General features: G+C 39.3%; 1 long non-coding RNA gene across 2 annotated transcripts in view; it reads right to left on the bottom strand.

Annotated features, from left to right (window-relative positions):
- Positions 1-1,432: 1,432 nt before the first annotated feature.
- Positions 1,433-22,092, bottom strand: part of LOC109203865 (uncharacterized) — a 35,172-nt gene continuing 14,512 nt past the window's right edge. Inside the window, exons 3-5 of one of the 2 annotated variants that reach the window (XR_003221937.1) lie at positions 3,017-3,081; positions 2,722-2,824; positions 1,433-2,516 (exon numbers count right to left, since the gene is read on the bottom strand). This is a non-coding gene — a long non-coding RNA (uncharacterized LOC109203865). The remainder of the gene's footprint in view (positions 2,517-2,721; positions 2,825-3,016; positions 3,082-22,092) is intronic. The other variant, XR_003221938.1, reaches the window with a different exon arrangement.

Below are 22,092 nucleotides of genomic sequence, written 5' to 3'. Positions count from 1 at the left end.
AGTTCAAAATGCTGGAAAATGAAGTGATGCGTTGGAACTGAAGTGATGGTTCTGTAGTGTGATATGTGTCATTAGCTCAGCTAAATCAGCTCTCATCCTGATTCAGGTCACAAGAGAACAAACAACAGCTGCAGAGACAAAAGAGGAAAAATGCAGATAGATTCCACTGATCAAAACCAAACGTTCATATCCTCAGGCAGTCATGCCCTTACATGATCCACCTTTACAAAGACTCTAAATGTTTTAATATCTGAAAATCCACAGGTGTTGATTCTACTTGGTGTGAGCTGTCACAACCCAGTGCCTTCGATATCTCTTTGGCCCGAGGCGGCTTTACTTGAAATACAACCAAACAGACACCCTCACGTGAGCTGATTAGAATTCTGTTTGACAAGCTCAACGTGGTTCAATAATAACATGGCATTCACCTGACCATCAATTCGGCTTTCTGCAAAATTTCTATGTTGATAATACCTGTTTTTTACCTAGTTATTCTAATGGAGGTCATCTAAATCTACATCAGCAATTTAGGAATTCAGGAAAATCCAACACTCCACTTGTATGTATGTATGCAGGAATCTTTTAGTATCCTTTACACCAACCTATAATTGGTATCTATAGAGCACTACTGGATCAGTGTTACTGTAGATGTCACTGTAAGGTGAGGTATTTCTAACAAAAACCACATAACCTGTCACTCACTGAAAATTCTATTATAACACTCAAGAGTTCAGATTACTTGAAACCAGCAAGTCACAACAAATACCTTGAAAATACAGTAAGAACCACGTGGGATGTTGTGAACTGACCTTTACAACATAGCTGGCGCTAGTTGTTAACGTGCTACAGTGTACTGACAGATGCATGACTCACAAAGGAGTTTTGACAGACAGACTTCAGCCATGCACGTCTGAATCTAACAAAGCTCACGGAACTTACACAAACCATTTGTATAAAACAGCGTGGGTGGAATTTCGTGGTAGCTATGCGCTGTACCAACTCCACACCCATATCTGAATGTGTTATATTTAACTATGACTGTAATCTGTTTATGTTTATCCCCTGATGTTTCCTCGGAGATTCACGTCTAAGCTCTTTGACGAAATCTCAATAGCCGCTGGCTGGAAAGCCGCGAAATTGAAACTACAATCAGTAATGCTGATTCCATGACTTGGCATCCAGTGGAAGCATAAGATAAAAATGCCACTTTGTCCCTCACAAAACTACTCGCACTGCTGTACACTTCTTTTTCAAATGTGACAAAAGATTGGGAAAAAACCCTGAGAGGTTGGTATGTTCCTCCAGTGAGGATGAAATATGACAAGCCCTTTGTGTCACTGTGCTTTTTTATTGTTGCAGAAAGCATGAACACTTTCCATAAACTGTCAAAATGTTTAGAGCTACACCTCTCACACCTTCGAACGATGGCGTGCGTGAAACGGAGGATGATATTTGAAAGAGGTTATTACTAGAAACTGACTCTGACTGGCAAATTCTGCTTCTTTGAATAGTTGCGAGGCAATTGTCCATGTCACAGGCAGAATCAGGTTAAACCTGTAGACAAACCTACAGGAGCAAGAAGAATGTGTTGATCAAAACTCACAAAGACTAAGGTTTCATCTTTTAATATTAGAAGTAACACAAGATGAGGCTTTCTGGAAATCATGACTTATAAAATGACGATCAAATATAAGATATTCTGTATACACCTCCCTTAATGTTATAATGGAAAGCAGGAAAGCACTTTGAACACAGCTCTGCACTCAAAAACACAACATCCAAGATTTCCAACATCCAAGGACTGACAGCAATATCGAAAACTTACAGTGGCGTTATGAAAAGGATAGCCATCACAAATGACAATAACTGCCTCTAATCTAACATGCTGAACTAAATAAATGCAAAACTGCATCAAGACGATAATGCAAAAAATATTGAACTTTCTCTGCACACAAACTATGACTCCTTAGGTGGAGGCAACCAATCAAAAACATTTGGCATGTTTGTGAAACTTGAAGTGAAACGTACTGAGTATGAGTGATTTCAATAATACGTCAATTCACAGAAGTGCACTGAATAGTTTTTTAAAAATTCTCATGCCTATCAAAAAAAGGGCTCTCCAAAGGTGACTTCATGCCTCTCTTTGTCTTCGAGGTACCTCATTGGTTTAAACTTTCCATGCTCTGACACACCCAAACATTGTAGTCTTCTCCTTCATTACATCATGTATCTTGCTCATTTGTCTGATTTACATAGTACACGGGTGGAGCATGGCAGACATCCTGAAACCGTTGAACTTCAGCCCAGCCTTAGAGGCTTTCCGCTTTTTAAAAAAATTTTAACTTTCAAACACAGTTGCAATCCTGTCAGGCAGCAGCCGGCGGATAAAAGATAATTTGATCGCTCTCTCGTTTTCATTTAATGTCATGATGAGTCATTTGGGAGTGTAAATCATGAGCCACAGTTTAAGCATGCACATGCATGCTCTTGCAATTGTCCAGCTGACTGCGTGCATACTAAAAAAGAAAAAAAAGCAGAATCAAAAACTTTTTCACATAATGTAAATCTACTTATTTGTGCACTAATGCTCGCACACTGTATGTGCATGATTATGTTTGTTTTGACTGTTCATTTCAAAGCCAGACATCAAGAGTAATAGTCTCCCAGTGTGTGCTCTAAACTAGACTTCCTGCATCTTTACTTGTTACTGTAGCTACTCACGTGTGCATGCTTTCGCCAATGCTCGGCTCCTTTATTTTTGTTTGTGAGCGAATTCTTTTGACGGCAGTAACTGACAGGTCACGCTTCGGGGAATTCTGTCATGCTAAGAAAAGGAAAGCAGACAGAGAGAGAGACAGTGCGAAGGACTCGAGGGAAAATCTGCACGGTGATAATTACACTGTCCTTCACCTCCTCTACTTAACCTCAAAATCACGTAGACCAAAATCATTCTTGTCACTCTACAGGAAGCACTATCTGTGAGGTAGTGATAGTTAAGCACTAAAGTGGGACTGACCTCTATAAGGAATATCAAAGATGGCCACAATATAGTGTAAAAGTCCATTGATCTTCTTCTGCCCACTGTAAAATATGATAATGTTAAAATGTACAACATATGCATGCACTTTATTACTTTAATCATCTAAAGTTTTTTACTTTTACTTGTTAGAGTATCACTGCATGCTGCAGGGAACAACTGCTTGTGATTAGGCTATTCTTCTGAGGTAAAGATTTAAATCTGGACTTCAGGTTAATCAAGCGTGGACAAGAAATCCTCCAAAGTTCTTCAGCATCTCATACACGCGTGCTAATTTTAATGCATTTTAATGTCAGATCTTTCGACAAAGCTTTCTCAACCCTTATTCTATACTCAACCATCATCCCCTATTATATCCTTCAAGCATGTAATTTACCACGTGCAGCTCCATCAAGGGATACAGATTCATAAAACAGTCACCAACATGCTACATTTACACGTGTTTGTTGCCTAATGTAAACACCGTAGGTGTAAAATATCTCTCTCGATCTTTCAGAGTGGAAATTATGTGGGCTGTCTGTAAGGCAGATTGTTTTTCAAGAGCTTATTTTTCTTCACAGGTTAAAAATAATTTAGTCATGATTCCTCCAGGGTAAGAAAAACCATAGCTGATTGAGGCAAACCACAAGCAAGAGTTTTAATGATGAACAGAGGCATGCTTGGAAAGAGCGATGAAGAGATTAAACCTCAGACTATTTCAACAATTTCCCTTGTCTATCTATCTATCTATCTATCTATCTATCTATCTGAACCTTCTTGTTACTAAAAAAATTTTGAAAACTCTGCAGCAACTTTTTGAGGAATTTCAGAATTTCTGTTTCAATTCTAAATGTAAGTAGTTAATGTGAATATCTGTATAATCTCAATGCGGTCACACTGTTTCCCCTTCTGTGACCGTATTTTGGCACATTGTACACTTCCTGTGAAATTTTGGTCCTGGAAAGCTACTACCTGACAAAAGACAGTGGAGGCATAACTCTGATTTTACAGCATGACACTTCATACATTAATCTGTGCACGTAAGAAGATCCTAAAGTGCTTTCTTGGGATTATCCTGCCAATAATTTTTTATATCAGTTTCCCAAGACTGACTCAGAAAGCTTAATTTAATTATCTCTAGGTCTTAACCAAGATTAGTAAAGAGACTGTTGTACTCTACCATTAATTTACCAACTATAAAGACTATCTTTTCAATATTAGGTTCCAGCCTGTTCATAGTAAGCATCCAAATCTTCTTAGGAATTGAAAATCCTTTTGTAAACTTCATTTTTTCCATTTTTCCTTCATGCTTGAAGTGGATTTAACAGGTGAAATCAATAGGAAATGAGGGCTTTCACCTGGATTCAGGGGCTCTTTTGAGTTTATGAGAACAGCATGTTGTTTTTTTGTGCTCTTTATGTGTGTGAATACAACAAATAAGCATTGTGTGTAGAAGAGAGGAGCTTTCTGGCCAATGCAAAGAGTGTGAACACCTTGTTTTGACTAGAGCCGTGAGAGAATTGCTGCTCTGCCATTGAAGCAGTTCGTGTGTGTTGATAGAGGCAGGTTAAGAGTGTCAGTCTTGCATCACGTGGTCGCCCTGCCTTCAATGTTGTTGCTACAGCTATTCAACTGTTCCTCTGACACTTTGACACACCGACTGTGCCAGAACAAGAGGGGGAACGGTAAACGGGAAGAGCGTGTGTATGTGTGCGCACATGTGTATGCCAGCTTTCTTTGTAATCACATGCCTCTTTAGCTGAGTTATTGTGACGTTTCATTGCAGGATCTCTGCGCATCTGTGCATTTCAAAGCCCATCCTCGCCGAAGTGACTTTGTGACAAACAGGCAAAACATTTAACTCGAGGCTGTAATGTCGCTGATTGAAGCCTCCATTGTTTTTTTGTGACTCGGATTTACCTGTTATTCAAAGCCACTGAACTTCTGCTAAATAGTTATTACTGCCCTGAGCCAGGCTGTTGTTGTTGTTGGAGTCCAAATGAGACAAACAAGAATCAAGAGGATTTATCTGATGCTGCCTTTACTTCATTGAAAATCTGCTTATTTTGCCTGAGACTTGTTAGTTCCATCAGGTTAAGAAACATCAATCTGATTATAAAAGCCAGTCAAACAGCTTAGTTTCTATAATCCCAAAAGTAAGTGACCATGTTGAGTTTATAAATTAAGAACAGGGGGGAAAAAGAAAGAAAAGAAAAAGTTATTTAGATCATTACCAGAAGTGACTCAATTAAATGCATAAAAAAATTTACCCTTAAGGTGAGACGAATAATCAACATCCTGTTACACAGAAAGAATCACCATCACGATGTCACTCTTTAGCTTGTGAAGGTTTAAAGACTTCCACAAACTAAAGAAGAATGTTTTTTGGTCATTTCCATCAGTTGTTTTCTAGCAAGAAATGACCATTTGGACCGAGCAGGCTGCGGAAGGCTAAGCTATCAATTAATGCTAGGTTGCTTAGTTAGCAAGGTAGAACAACAGACTGTATGGGTGCATCTGAAATACATAAATGCCTGAACTGTTGATACAATTCAGGATGGATCGAGGCTTTCGTGTTGCTAAATGCCGCAGCAGTAATCAAGACTCATCAGACCACAGATTTTCCACAGATTCCTGTTCTTAGCTGACAGGAGTGACCCCCGGTATGATGATCTGCCGCTGTAGCCCATCTGCTTCTCCTGCATTTGGTTGTAAAAGTGATTTTTTGAGTTACTGTTTAATTCCTATCAGTGCAAAACAGTCTGGCCATTCTCCTCTCACCTCTGGCATCAAAAGATAATTTTTACTGACTTGGACACTTTCTCCTTTTCTGACTGTAAACCATTGACATGATCATGATAAGTCCCAGTAGAGCCAAAGTTTCTGAAATACTCAGACCAGCACATCTGGCACCAACAATCAAACCATGTTCCAACGCTTGGTTTGAACTTCAGCAGGCTGACATGACCTGGAAAAGAAACTCAGTGCATTTAGACACGTAGGCACATGTCTTAATGCCATGTGATTGGTTGATTAGATTTTTGTGTTACCAAGCAGTTGAACACGTGTACGTAACAAAGTACCTAGTGAGTGCATACCAGTTAGTGTTAAGTAAGTTATAAACAAAAATGCTAGAATTTCAACCACCAAAACTTGATCACAGACCACTTGGACAAATAATCTACAAATAGTCACATAGCAATCACACAGGCCATGATATTTGTCAAATAGCTGAGTTTTAAAAAATGCTCCACAATGCAAAAGGCGAGGTTAGTGACTCTAATTAGCTGAGGTGATGCTGAGCAGGCAGATAGCAGCAGTAGCAATAATGTGCATCCACCTGTCAGTCAACATAGCTACACTTCTAATAATCTATTTTACTCTATTCCAAGACATGGTTTGTTGTAGAAAAGTGTGCAGTTTCTTGAATAATCTTTTAATTCACCACACCATCTCTGATGGGAGGAATCTTACAGTTTACAGTAAGACTATATAAGACACTTGACATCTGTGACTGTAATAACAGTTCTGCCATAACCTATATTTTGAAAAGCTTTGAGACATGATCGGCAGGTATTACAGTGAAATACTGGCATCATTACTTAACCTTTTAAGTATGCAGATTTTGTAGAACATCATCATCTTAATGACGCTGCATGATAGAGTGAACAAAACAATTTAGGCTAAACATTTATTATTCGTTAAGCAGCTGAAATCTACACAAACAACCATAATCACAACGTAGTTTCATCCAGCGATTGATCTAGAAATCCATCATCTAATTACAAACTAAAGAGCAGCTCAGTGTTGGTACAGTTGCATCTAGGAAAACAGTGTTAATATATAATCTCAGGCACTTCTAAGGGTGGGCCATATTTACTATACTGCAATAATACCCTATCATCAATTCTCTTTGTACTGGCGGATTGTGGCGGCTCACAGGATTACAGCAGGTAGTCTGAGTGAGGCACATTTACAGGTGTAAGCTCAGACTTTTGTCTGCACTTTGTCTGTGAAGCCTGTGTGAAGACTACTAAGACAGTGAAGCACTGTGTTCTCTGCTGCTGCCTTAAGCACACAGCCAGGACCTCAAGCTGAACAGTGCAGAATCCAAAATGACCGGTTATCTCTCCAGAGGGGGTTAGAAGGATTGCGCAGGTATACAGATGTAAACTCTCTCTTCCGCATATTCTGTCACTGTCCTGTAGCAAATTGGCTGCACGGTTTTGTGATACAAATTCAAAGATGCAGTATCTCCAGGCCCGGGAGCAAATCTCAACACATGGCTTCGTCAACAGAGATCGAAACTCAAGCAGCGGAGAGACAGGATTACATCTGCGCTGCACCATATCCAGTCAATCCCTACCTTAACCTGCACATCCTGTCCTCTTCTGTGTCTGCTTCCACCTCACTTACATGTCCTGACCGGGGTGGCTCCTAACGGACTAAATGAGGGCCACTTAGGTGTCGGCATTAGGCTTAGATATCAGAGTGACACATTGAGGACTTACAGTAAGTCCACAGTAAGTCCTTACTCTCTCACTGTCTCTTCCTCGCTCTGTCTTTCCAGCTCTTTCTTTTCTGTTTCATGACTTTTCCAGTCACGCTTACCATCTTTGTATTTTTCTTTCTTGGTATTTTTCATGCATTCGTCTACGATTTTAGTTTTTATTGTTCTCTGTTTTCCATCTCTCCAATCACAGCTTATGAAAGGCTCATATGGGGTTTGTGTGCAATGACTTCAGTTGCCATGTTTGAATAGTTCAGGTGGGACTTCACCTTAACATGCTGTCAAAACAACAGTATCACTGTCACACCTGAATCCCCCTGGATTTTTACCGCAATCATTCAGTCACAACACTCCAAAATTTGTTAATAAATAGGGAAGCAAAGAAAGTTTGTCTTGTAGAATGTCTGCATATGGACAAAACCCCCCACAAACAATAAACATGCAAATAAAAATACACACAATAAAACTTTTCATTTCGTGAAAAAAGGAAAGACTGATCAAAAGAAAAATATTTTCTCCCTTCCCTGATATTTACCTGACGAAGAGTTGATATCGCTTACTTAAATGTAAAGGATCCTCTGACTTAATCAACCATATAGATTTCTATATGGGCAACCTATAGAATATATATTATCATATTACTAAAGTTATTACATATTAATAACTTTAATTAATAACACATCACTAAGAATTTGGGATAAGCAAAACATCATGCTTGGGATAGTAAAGTACTTAATGTAAATAGGACCTTTGTTGTTATGTTTAAAATAATATAGGTAAAGGTGAGGACCAGTCGTGACTATAAGAAACAATGACTATCAGTTAAAAGCCAAATTTCCAGACATGTCCTGTTAGAAGTACAGTACACTTTAGTACAGCTACTGTCACTTGTACTCTTTATGCAGATTGGCACTACTTTTTGGTAACTCTTAGTTCTCAACAGCAGAATTAATCTCTACAGTTCAGCGTTCTTCATTGAATTATACATCAAAAAGTTTCAGAATGAACTGATGGGTGCAGTAGAATGCACAATAGAAAAACCATTTTGTTTGTCTGCTTTCAGATTATTTCGTCACTTCGGCTGAAGAGCATTCCTCATAATTTCTGTTTTTATTAGAGAAGCTATGCAGTGCAGGGTTACAAGTTGGCGGAAAATGTTGACATTTCCCTTTAATCACATGCAATTTTCTCTTAGGGAAAGAAAAGCAACCTAAGGAGGATCAAGTCCCACACTCATGGTTTTCAACAGCTTGCGTAGAATATCTAAAAGAAAACAAGGACTCGCTGAGAAAGGCAAAGCTAGTGATACAGATATGTAATCAGTTTTAATTATATGTATGGTGGGGAATACCTGGCTTCCGGCCCTCCTGAAAGCCGTAAACTGCCACTGCGGTCACGTTTTTTGACAGAGGTAATCACGTGGGCCGTAAAATCTCTTTCGCTTTTTTTGTTTGTTTGTTTTATAGCTGTGAAAAAAGCAAATGATTTGTTCTTCACACAGTTCAGTGCTCAGGTCGCTTAAAACGGTTGATGATTAAGATATCCCCCTTTGTTATATATTGATTGCAAACCCAGATCTGTCACACACTACATGATGGCTCATTAGGTTAAAACACATACAGGAAAAAAGGTCTTTTCTGTTCTACTTTTGATTGTTTACACCAAATGGATCAACAAAAATCCTGCCAAGTGTGTACAAATAGATATTAATGTTACAACCATGCCCATACGCAAAGGGCAGAAAGATTTCACATGCACACTTCCGCAACTGACTCTTTTTTTGTTAGATGCAAATAAACAGCCTTCATGTCACTCTACATATTCATGATCTATCTGGGTCCACTCTGTCCTCTGCTCCTTTCAGGTTTTACTTAAAACACCACTAAACATCTAGTTTAGGGTATGACTTATGGAAATTGGACTTATAAAGCCTGCCCTTTTTTTCTTCGAGTGCCTCGATTATATAGCACTGTATAATTGTATTGCCTATACAAAGACTGAAAATGGGTGTTGAAACAACATGTGATGTTGCCATGTGGTTCCAAAACGCAGGAGGACTGATCGACTTTGACACAAAGTTTAAAAAGTAAACCATAAGTCCAGCAAATGGACACCATCCTTTAAATAAGCTAGAACGGTCCCTGTTAATGGCTCTTATGGCAAAAAAAAGTACTTTAGGTGCTCCATCACAAAGTTTTGCTTTAAATATGTGTTAAACCGTAAGCTTATACTGATGTGAATGGAGTTGCTTGATGTGAAAGAGAGAAGGCTCATCTCTTTAAGGTGCAGTCACAAAGATTTGCAATTCCATCCATGCAAAGTGAACAGACATACCCAATTTAAATTTGGCTGACCTCTCCTTCAAGCTTGTGCATCTCTGGCTGCTGTTTTTAAGGTTGCTCTCTGAAAGTGCACTCTGCATCTATAGCGCACACCACGGACATCACATTTGCACAGAGAACAAACAGTGACTTCTGATTCAAACTGGCCTGTTGAAAATCATCACTGCTTATAAGAGTGTATATATGTAAACAAACAGCAGCCTTTAGTGGGCATGTCAAGGTGATGCATCGTATCAGGAACTAAATCAAAAGGAGGCAAAGTTTCTCCCATTGAAAACGATACATACAGAACAGAATCAACTATTTGGGATGCAAAGTAGGGTTTTTGTTTGTTTTTAAGGTCTCATTTTGGTTTTCTTTTTACTTTCTTTTTCACTGGTTTGCACATTCATTCAGGGTTAGACTGCCAGAGTTCTACTGCAATCCATTTGGGGAAAGTTCTTCTGTAGAAAAAAAACTTTCTTGCCATTGTACAACTACACACAAGGCACTTAAGAAGCACAAGTATTTTTGGCCACACTAACACAAACTTGGCCAATCACCAGCTCTCCTCACACAAATGGCAACCTATGACATCTTTCTGTACCCCACACAAGAAAGTCAAGTTGTAGGGCTGCAGCATGATTCATCATTTATTACAGACATGCAGTTACAAGACATCAGTTACACAAAGTAATCTAGAAATAGCAGTCAAGCTTAGATTTGGGAAGCACAGCCAAACAAAATGATCTGGAAAGACACACCAGTGAGTTCTCCCACCTTACAAACACACTACAAACCAAAGGAGTCAAAGACAGGGGTGTGCAAAAGCCTGCTTAGACCCCATACATCTATGATGTATGACCCCGTACCTCTATGCATGTATGCTGAGCCATTTTACAACCATAATCTAACATCTTCAGCACAAACTAAACATATTATTCGTTATGTGGGAGGTGCCGAATGTGATACAGATGCAGCTTTTCAAAAGACTTAGCGTGCACGAACACCATTTGCCTTCAGGGTTTTTTTGTTGGGTTTTTTTCTGCTGTTACAGCATGTAACAGTGACTATTAAGGACTCAACAGCTATTTATACCACTCACAGAGTCTCCTGAGGAAATGATTATCATTGATAACACATTTGCTAAAGTATATCCTCAGAATCGCTAATACTGCATCATTGTTGTGACACAATACTAGCTTTTGAAATGTATCCACTTTCATGTAAAATGACCCGCACGCATAACAGGAAGTTTTGGCCCAGATATCTGCTGACTTCATCAGAAACTCTGAAATATTGCCCATGGTTCCCACAGTCATCAGGTCATTGCTGATGAGTTACTAAGTTGGAATCGCACTGAACAAGGTTTGTTTACTTCAGGGAAAAATAAAATAACAGCATTTAAAAATGTAGGAAACACTATGAATGACTTATAGGTAGGAAGCTGCCGCTTTTTTGTTTTCTTATACGCCAGCCTCACACAAAGAGAACAACAGATGATTGTGAAAATGAAAGAAAACTGAATATTAGTAGTCTGATGTGCATTCATTCATACCTCTGAACTTAACTGCATAAGTTCATTTCTTTTATTTCATGGCGCGCCCCACATGTACATAGCTATTAGGCTCTACACGAAAGCGCGCAGTTATGCAAAGTGTGTTGTGCTATATACTCTGGAAATTGGTACAAGCAAATGCTTTGCATTCACTCACTGTAACAAAACATATGCACCACCAGGCCAACGGTCTCTCTCATCTGCCTGCTGAATCTGAATAAAAATACACCTTGAATCTGTAAGAACAAGAGCAAAAGGGGGGGTGAAATGTAAGCTTGTCTCTCCTTGATCTCCTTGCCAATTTATTCCACCTGTCTGTCAGCACTGCCATCCGTCTGAAACATGAAGACAATGATGAAGCTGTCTCTCATTTGGCAGCTGTGGCCTCTTGTCAGGAGCCAACCAGTTCCTTTGCATGCAATGCAGATGCCCCAGCCTACCTTGAAGCAGGCCAGTTTTCATATTAAGCAGGTAGAGCTGGTTGGAGACAATCAGAAGAGGTGTAAATTTAGTTGTAGCGTTAGGAAAGGGCGGGGAGACCATGAATTAATCAGACAGTGTTTCTGAATAGCCTTGACATCTGCATACAGAAATGCATTCAGACCAGCACCGAGCAGAGGAAAGACTGCAACATGCTAGAGATCTTTAAAAAAAAAATGCCCTGAAACCACTGGAAATGCCAAAGGTCAGGCACGCCTCCTGAGACAAAACAAAAAACTGCATCACGGTGACACATCCTGTGTGCTTAAAAACAGTATTTGAAAAGCTGACAAAAGGGCAGCAATTCATAACATCAAATGCTGAAACCGCCCAAAGAAAGAAAAAGTGCACACCTACTGTAGAAATGTCCTTAAACACAATTACCACATCCGTATGTGCTTCACTCAATTAGATCACAACTGTAACAAACAGGATATTTTCTCAGTTGACATCTTCCAGCAGAAAGGTGTAACCTTTTGTTAACCTTTATTTAATCCCGCTTGAATATTTATTCACTTAAGCACACAGCTTTCACTTAAGTCTTTTGTCTTCTATTGTTCTGTGCTGATATTTTATCAATTGTCTATTTCACATTAATAAACCCACAACTGTGTGCTGCTGTCTGCTAAGCAGCCGGGCAGTCAAGCTCCATTCAAAAGTACTTTATACACAGAAGTAAGAACTGTACACTTATAATATTCCTGCTATGATTCTCGAAGGTGATACAGAAATTCACGTCTCGGCTAAAACAATTCAAATGTACTGACGTAGCATGTCTTCTTATGTGTCCAGCTAAGTATTCTCATAGATTTGAGGATGTACAATTTGCTGTCTGACAACTAATGCTTGCTTTATGGTACTGTGGTTGTGCACGTTTGTGTATTGCCTATACAAACCCATTCGTGGAGGCAAAGAGTGGTTTTTAACTTACGCAAACATGCCCCCGTGCAGTCCTCCAAAATCCCAACAGTACACAGCTCACCTGTGAATAGGTCAAATAGCTAACTGGTTGACAAGTGGGCAGAACAGTGAAAGGAGCAACTGAGTTCAGTAGGAACACAAGAAGCATGAAAAAATACTTTTCTTTGTTTTTAACACTCGTTTCATTTCAGCTGTTTCAATATTATAACGTCATTGTAACATACATCTAACGTTATAACGTCGCTCTTCACCGTAGCCAGCTGTCGGACCAGCAACAGCAAGCAAGAGTAGCCCAAAGAGCGGCTGTACCACATACCAAGGTGCCAGTGCACTGCAAAAAGAGAGAAACATGTTCAACCCATCTGGTGGTGATAAGGTGGACAGGAGTTTTTGTGGGACTTTTGTGGGAATGATCTCACATTTTGAGATTGTCCTACATTATGATTGGCTCTTGTATTCCAGATAGGAAGAAATCAGATCTGGTTAGGATGTTTTTTGGTCAAGACCAACCAAAAGGAAATACTGGGGCAGATCCAGAATACCCTGAAAAGGCTCACTCACCTCGGTGTCCCCTCAGTGTGCTGTAGGCAGTAGTTAGGGGAGACAGCTACCGTGCCAAAGCCTCATATCGAGGTCTGGGTGGCTCTGAGTCTGCCAAGCAGCAGTAGTAAATGCATGAATGGACAGATAGCTTTTAAGTGAGCACTGCAGAACAAACACTTTTCTAAAGTCTGGCTATCATCCAGCAGTTGTGAAGAAAGCAAAAATACTCTTGTTGTTCATAATTTGTCACTTTGCTTCCACAAAGGCACAAGGCAGGCAGATTTTAGCAGAATTTGCTGAACATCAGCTACAACAAAGCACATGAAACTATTTCTATTTAGGGGAAAGTTGGTGGCTTTCTTCCTGCAGCTTCCTTTCTTTTTTTAATTTTCGAATTTTGCATGGAGATAATATGACACACATGTGAGCCTCACACAAAGATATTCTTTGCCCACATTTTGCTTTTTGGGATATGGTTCCCCTACGAGATGGCATTGATGGATGGAGTCTCAGCAACTAAAGATAATGAGGAAGCTGCTGTTTGACATTCTTGTGGAAAGATCTTCATCAACTAAATTGTATGAGGGAAGCAGACACGAGAAATGATAACTGGATGAAATACTCTCCGGCGTGTAGCTCACAGAATCTTGAAACAAACTTACAGATGTGCACACAATTTAGAGCAAATATTTCCTAACGCACATATGCGTGCACATACACACCAAAGCACTTAGACGCATAAATCTTGTGCACCGACTCTAATCTTCTTGACTGAAGGGGGAAGCCTCTATAAGAACATGCTGACGGCCTGTCAAAGGTGTCCACTTGTTCTTCAGTTCATAACAGAACCAGTCTTAAGATCTTGAGAACAAAGACTCGTGGGAAATGATCTATTATAGGACACAATTTAGTGTAAATTAATCCTATACAAATTTTCCAACAATAGCCTGCATAATCAGGTGTTTAAACACAAGTAAACCCTTTGTATTTATCAAACAGTACACAGGAAACACAGGAAAATGAAGTAGCTACTTCTTATTTATTTTACCCATGCTATGTTCAGAAGGATGGCAATGCTGGTCTGCTAAAATATCTCAGCAGCCACTGCATGGATAAGAAAGCCATTTTCACTCATTAAATCCAGACAATGTCAGGAGGATCAGTTTTGGACAGCAACCTTAAATCAGTTCTTAACTTTGGTTGGTTTAGGCAAGCAGCAGGTGGTTGAGGAGGCAGAAAACATGACTCTCACAGCCACTCTCTGAAATCACCAGATAGTAACCTGTGCCAATCTTGCAAGGGCAAAGTCACATTACATTACAAAGACTTTGTACTAAAGAGCTGGCAGATTAAAGACTGTGTAATGTCAAATCCAACTAAATCAGATATTTGCATTGTCACATACAGGTCTGCTGGATGATCTATGAAAATCAGTCCATGTCAGCAAGTAAACAGGTCACTCCAGGCTGTTTGAGATGCTTACAAAAATACTCAGCTTTTAATAATTATTCAAAAACATTTATCAGAAACAATGGATTTTGTACACTTGGACAACACATGTGCTTAGGTATAAAGATCAAAAGCAAACAAGAAAGTAAAACTTCATTTATACAGCACGACATTACAGGAGGAAGCACAATGAATAAGTTACCGCAGACACTGCAGCCACAAAACTATACAGATACAGTAAAAGTAAAACAATAAACAGGGGTTAACAAAAGAAATTGTCAGCATAATAAACAGCTTAACTTACAAACCACAAGATAATATTTACAATAACTCTGAAAGACTCCAAACATCCTAAAGAAAGGACTGCAGCTCTATACGTCCATATGATATACTGACAGCTCTGACTTTGAGTCCAACATCAAAGGCCAGGTTTAATAATACTCGTGTAATTGCATTCAAACCAGTCAATGTACACGTGTAAAAATCAGGTATCCAAATAGTTTGGGCCACAATGTGTAGATAGCTCCACAAAGGAGACGGAAATAAGAAAAAATTGATTTATTAATAAAAGTGTAGAGATGATGAGATGGATCTGGCGATCAGGGGAACATTCCAGTCTGAACAAAGATGATGAAGAGACAGAGAGAGAAAAGAGACAACAGATGTGAAGAGGAGTAGTGCAACAAGGGAAATAGGAGGGATAGAGAGGAAAATCAGAGCAAACTGTAAAAAAAAGGATCACAGTGACAGAAAAGGAAGAACTAGCAGGAAAGAATAGTAACAAAAAGGCAAATGAAAGAGTTAAAGGGCTGGGAAGAGAGAGGTGGGTGAGAAAATTGCGAAGGGATTAGAGAAGGAAATACGAAGACGGCAAGAAAGCTGCTGAACTAAAAGACTGAGAGAAAAAGAAAGATCACGAGGGAGGCAGACGTGACACAAAATAAGACTGACACAGACGAGGGAGGGAGAGATAAGGGAAGAGAGAGGGAGAGGAGGTGGAGAAAATAAAAAAAGGAGAAAACAGCTTTCCTAAGCCAGCCAGGAGGAGAGTGCCAGCTGTGTTTATCTGACCTTTGACCTGAAGGCCACTCCAATCTCTACAAGACCTCAGTCTGACTAGCAGGCGTACACAGACACACTCTCATGTATCTCACAGCAGCACGGCTGCAAACAATGGATTACTGGAGCACTACTTTACCTGATTAAAACAGAACAAAGGTTAGACCCACTGACTGAGCATGAAACGCCGTTCATGAAAAGCACACCTGCAGGAAAACTACATTTTGCGTTCACAGCAGCGGCAGACCATCCGGTGTATTTACATCTGTCAGATTGGACTAATTTTAAAGATATAATGTTATTATCCCAAATACAAACAAACAATAAACAGCTATATTAAATAATTATATTTATATTATGTTTTAATAGGTTTGATTATAAGAAAGCCTGAGAAACTCTGACTTTTAATCAAACACTGCTTCCTTCACCTACATATAAAGAATCAGTGGCATCCTGATAATTCCAGACTTAAACAGGATTATTTTTCAGACATGACAAAACTCTCTCACAGACATAAGAGATGTTGCACAACGGTTTCTTTCAACCTGAGTAGTATCAATCAGACTGAGTAAACTGACTTATACATGAAAAATAGCTTGAGAATGAAAGAGCTGAATTGTTTTAATTATACCAAAATATTGAATTTAAATTATGCTGTAATATATAAGATTCTTTAAATTAAGGGTTTTACAGAACATCAGTCTACTATTCACCCAGCAGCGCCTAAATAAGTGTGAAGTGGACAAAAACTGAAGGAGGGTACTTTTTTTTTTGCTTTTTGTGCCAGAAGACAAGAGCTGCTCCCTAATCCTGCAGCCCTGGCCTCTGGCAATAAGTTTCTCTCACAGGCCAGACGCACACAGACACACACCTACACACAATGCGTAGCCCAGATCAAAGCTCAAAAGCCTCCCCAGACACCCTCCAAACTCCAAATTTGTCTCTGGGTTTCCACATCGTGCCTCTCTTTGTTGCTCTTCACAATTAGTTTGTGTTTACCCCATTTCTTGCGTATGAACCTCATCCATCCCCAAATGTCTAATGTGTTGTCTCACCATGTTCCCTCTCTTTCAGATCCACATCTTTCTCTGTCCCTGTGAAATATGTGCAGCTGGATTTAGCTTCTTCCTCCTCAGCACTCAACTCAGCAACCCAGGAGAGAGAAAGAGAAGCAGCTGGTTTGACACAACAGGAGGAAAGGATAGATGGATGGAGAGGGGGAAGGGGTAGAATAGAGGGCTATGGATGTAGATAGGAAGAGAGATATAGGGAGTGGGAGATAGAGATATATGGCAGAGCGTGACTAAGGAAGAGTGGGAGAAGGATGAAAGCAATGACTACAGAAGGGAAGGGGAGCGATGTGAAGGTAAATTTGTTCCCAGTATCTTAAGAATTATGTCCATGTTGTACCAATCCTTAATATTTACATCCAACATTCACATCAAATGAAGGAATTTGAGGCAGAAAGTACGAGTTTAGATGTTTAAACATAACCAAAAACCAGGATCGCATTGGACCCACAAGTGGAGCGATGTAACAGCAGCATAACTTCTAGTGTAATAACATATGTTTCAATATAAATATGGCTTTTAAAAATATACAAACCAACACATTTAAACATGAACAAATAATATAATTAAGTTATGGAGAGCAATCTGCATCTATCTTTATCCAATGACAAACCACCAGGATCCTGTAGTGCACTCACTACCTATTAAAGTTCGACAGTTCTGCCATCTACAAATCATAACAGTGGTAAAGAGCTATAAACTCTTTACCACTCATTGCCACACTGTTATTGCCAAATTATTCCAGGCCTAAACCAACCCTGTTTCCCGAACTGAAGATCAGAGGATTAAGCATTTCTTAAATCTCTTTTAAACACAAGCTGCAACTGCTAAGTTTGCCAAAATATGCATTTAACCTTCAGTTACCATTAACCACTTTTTACATATTAAAAACAGCCTGTAACACTTACGTACAACTGAAGAAAAAAACAATGTATAAAAATAAAAGAAACTTAATTTAAATAAAATTTAAGGCTTAATACTGTATGTTGTTAGGCAATATTAGTCCAATTATACACACAGTGGCCACTTCATTAGTTATAGGTTCCTTAATGCACATACAGTGGTGTGAAAAAGTGTTTCACACCACTTTCTGATTTACTACTGTTTAGTCACACTTTAATGTTTCAGATCATCAAACAAATTTTAACATTAGACAAATACATAAATACAAAATGCAGTTTTTAAATGATGATTTCACTGATAAAGGGAAAAAGGTTCCAAATAAGTAATTGCCACACTTGTTAAATAATAATTGGACTGTGATTAACCAAATTTTTGGGAAAACTGAGTTCAGGTTCACTAAACACACTCAAAAAATTTGAATCAAGAAATGATTTCATTTTGGGTCAAGGAGGCTAATAATTCTCAAAAAGCAACACATCCAAAGAAACACCTGAGAAACAAAGTGACTGACAATCTGCAAAAGTTTACGAAGCCTTATAAGGCAGTGCACTGAGCGCCATTATATACAAATGGAGAAAGCGTGGAACAGTGGTAAAGCTTCACAGGAGTGACCAAAATTAGCACATCGACAACTCATCTAGGAGGTTTCAAAAGAACCCAGAACAACACGGGACGATCGTGGCTCAAGAGTTGGGAGTTCGCCTTGCAATCGGAAGGTTGCCGGTTCGATCCCCGGCTCGGACAGTCTCGGTCGTTGTGTCCTTGGGCAAGACACTTCACCCACTGGTGGTGGTCAGAGGGCCCGGTGGCGCCAGTGTCCGGCAGCCTCGCCTCTGTCAGTGCGCCCCAGGGTGGCTGTGGCTACAACGTAGCTTGCCATCACCAGTGTGTGAATGGGTGGATGACTGGATATGTAAAGCGCTTTGGGGTCCTTAGGGACTAGTAAAGCGCTATATAAATACAGGCCATTTACCATTTTTTAACATTAAAGAACTGCAGGCTTCACATGTCTCTGTTAAGGTCAGAGTTCATGATTCAACAGTAATTAAGAGACTGGGAAAAAATGGTATCCATGGGAGAGTTCAAGGAGAACCAAAAAGAACAAAAAGGCTCGCCTCACATTTGCCAAAAAACATCTTGATGATCCTCAAAACTTTTGGGAAACTACTCTGTGGACTGATGAAAAAAAGCTGAACTTTCGGGAAGGTATGAGTCCCATTACATCTGGCATAAAACTGACACAGCATTTCAGAAAAGAAAAAATCATACCAACGGTAAAATATGGTGGTGGTAGTTTGATGGTCTGGGGCTGTTTTGCTGCCTCAGGACCTGGAAGACTTGCTGTGGTATATGAAACCATGAATTCTGCTGTCTACCAAAGCATCCTGAAGGAGAATGTCCGGCCATCTGTTTGTGATCTCAAACTAAAGTGCAGTTGCGTTCTGCAGCAGAACAATGATCCAAAACATACCAGCAAGTCCACTTCTGAATGACTTAAGAAAAACAAAATGAAGACTTTGGAGTGTCAAAGTCCTGCCCTGAATCTGACTGAGATGCTGCTTGAAAACCCTCCAACAATTGGCTGAAAGAATTCTGCAAAGACAAGTGGACGCTTCATTGATTGTTGCGGTTTAGGGGGCAATCACTTTTTCACACAGTGCTATCTAGGTTTTGATTAATAAACACCTTCATTTAGAAACTGCATTTTGTGTTTACTTGTGTTATCTTTGTCTAGTATTTAAATTTGTTTGATGATCTGAAACATTTAAGTGTGAGAAACAGAACTTCACTCACAGGAAAAAGGAAGATGATTCGTTATACAGCAGATGTGGAAGTGACAGTAACAAAAACATGCAAAGGACTGCACTGAGACATGCTGAAAAACGAAGAGGATTCATTGGTGCTGTGAGAGAGAAAAAGATGCAGGCAATCTGTGTTTTAATCGTATTATTCATTTAATACTGTAGATACATGTTTGCTATTAACCATTTACTGTTAACTTGTCACTTCTCCAGTTCTTCTAGTCATATGATGCATAACTTTAAGCTTTACTACATTTTACATTTTTCAGCCCCGTCTGATTTTGTGTCTAGATTCCAAAGTCATGCAAGCAAATCTATAAGGCCACACTTAAAGATGTTTCAGTGAACTAAATGCTATAATGCTAAAATAATAAAGAGTAAGTGTATGTTTTACAGATTTACATCGCTCAAGAAACAACATGATAATCCAGATCAAAGTGGCAAGTGAAAATAAATCTTATGTTATGCTTATGCTTGTGCTTAGAAATTTCTGGGATCTGCATGTGGTCTTGTACATTGAAGTCTGCTCAAATCTGACAGCCCAGGTGAAGAGCAGTATACAACCAGTGAAGAGTCATAATATTACAAACTATTTAACCAAAGTCCTTGTACGACAGCTTATTTCTACAATTGTTAAAGAAGATAAAAACATTATTTATGGTCAGATGTAAACCGTTCTTGTATTTTAATGAAGTTATTGTTACTTTGTCATATGCATAAGTGTTATTAAAGAAAGCATTACACATTACAACATTCAGCCATTAATCTAACACAGCGCAGGTCATTTCAAGTGCCATTAATTGCTGGATGCTGAAGGACATTTCAACTTAGATTTTCATAGAATTGATACTAGAGATAAGTTTTGGTTTTTTTTCAAAAGTCCCTCTCTGTGTACACACTGCTGAAAGAAGACATGCACAAGACACAAAGGTTTTCATTGTGCAAACAGCCCTGTGTGGTAATGTGACCAAAAACCTGAAAAACTGCCAACCGCTCTGCTCACTGTGAAAAGTAACTTGGCTTGGCCTGCAAAACAAGCTCGATCATTGTATGCGTCTTTTATTGGGATTCTCCCCCTCACTAAGAAAGACACTCAACATTAAGTTCAATTCAGTTAAGTTACGCTCCATTTCATCTAAATACCAGTATTACTGAAGATCACAAATACATAGGATTCGGCTTCTCTAATCATGGAGGGTGAAGACTGAGTGAAGCACTACAGCACAGAGGCAAAGTTCAGGAACTTTGCTACTAGGCCTCAGTCATCCACCTGCACCAATTACACAATCATTCACATGCCACCTTCTCATTGCAAATAAAAGAACAGAACCAGAAGGGGCATAAAACATGACTTTTTTCACCATTAAATTCGTCAGAATTTGCAGTAAATTGCTTGTTGAAAACCTTATTAAAGTTTTATGTTTCATTACAAAATTTTGCACTCCTACAAATATGTACGCATTGCTGTTAATAGGTTGGATAACTTTTTTACCTTAAGAACTGCTTTAATTCTTTGTGCCATATATTCAACCAGATACTAGGAAAAAATTCTGATATTTTTGTCCCAAGCTGTTCTACTGGATTGAAATCTAAGGCTTGTGGAAGCCATTTGAGTAACTCATGACAGAAAATGTTAAAGAAAGGCTCAGTTTAAGATCTATTATCGATATCGATTTCAATTCAATTCAATTCAATTTTATTTATATATATGCCAAATCACAACAACAGTCGCCTCAAGGAGCTTTATATTGTAAGGTAGACCCTACAATAATACATTCAGAGAAAAAAAACCCAACAATCATATGAACCCCTATGACCAAGCACTTTGGCAACAGTGGGAAGGAAAACCTCCCTTTTAACAGAAAGAAACCTCCGGCAGAACCAGGCTCAGGGAGGGGCGGTCATCTGCTGCGACCGGTTGGGGTGAGAGAAAGAAGACAGGATAGAAGACATGGTGTGGAAGAGAGACAGAGATTAATAACAAGTGTGATTCAATCCAGAGAGGTCTATTAACACATGTTGAATGAGAAAGGTGACTGAAAAGGAAATGCTCAATGCATCATGGGAACCCCCCAGCAGCCTACACCTATTGCAGCATAACTAAGGGAGGACTCGGGGTCACCTGATTCAGCCCTAACTATATGCTTTAGCAAAAAAGAAAGTTTTAAGCCTAATCTTAAAAGTTAAGATAGTGTCTGTCTCCCAAATCCAAACTAGAAACTGGTTCCATCGAAGAGGGGCCTGAAAACTGAAGGCGTTGAAGGACATGTCCTGGTCAAAAATGACTCCAAGGTTCCTCACAGCGTTACTGGAGGCCAAGGTAATGCCATCCAGAGTAACAATCTGGTTGGATACCATGTTTCTAAGATTTTCAGGGCCGAAAACAATAACCTCAGTTTTATCTGAATTAAGAAGCAGAAAGTTAGCGGCCATCCAGGTCTTTATGTCTTTAAGACATTC

This window comes from Oreochromis niloticus, linkage group LG10 (assembly GCF_001858045.2).
Source record: "Oreochromis niloticus isolate F11D_XX linkage group LG10, O_niloticus_UMD_NMBU, whole genome shotgun sequence".
In the NCBI taxonomy this organism is placed as follows: Eukaryota; Metazoa; Chordata; class Actinopteri; order Cichliformes; family Cichlidae; genus Oreochromis; species Oreochromis niloticus.
This window is presented reverse-complemented; position numbering and strand designations above follow the sequence as displayed.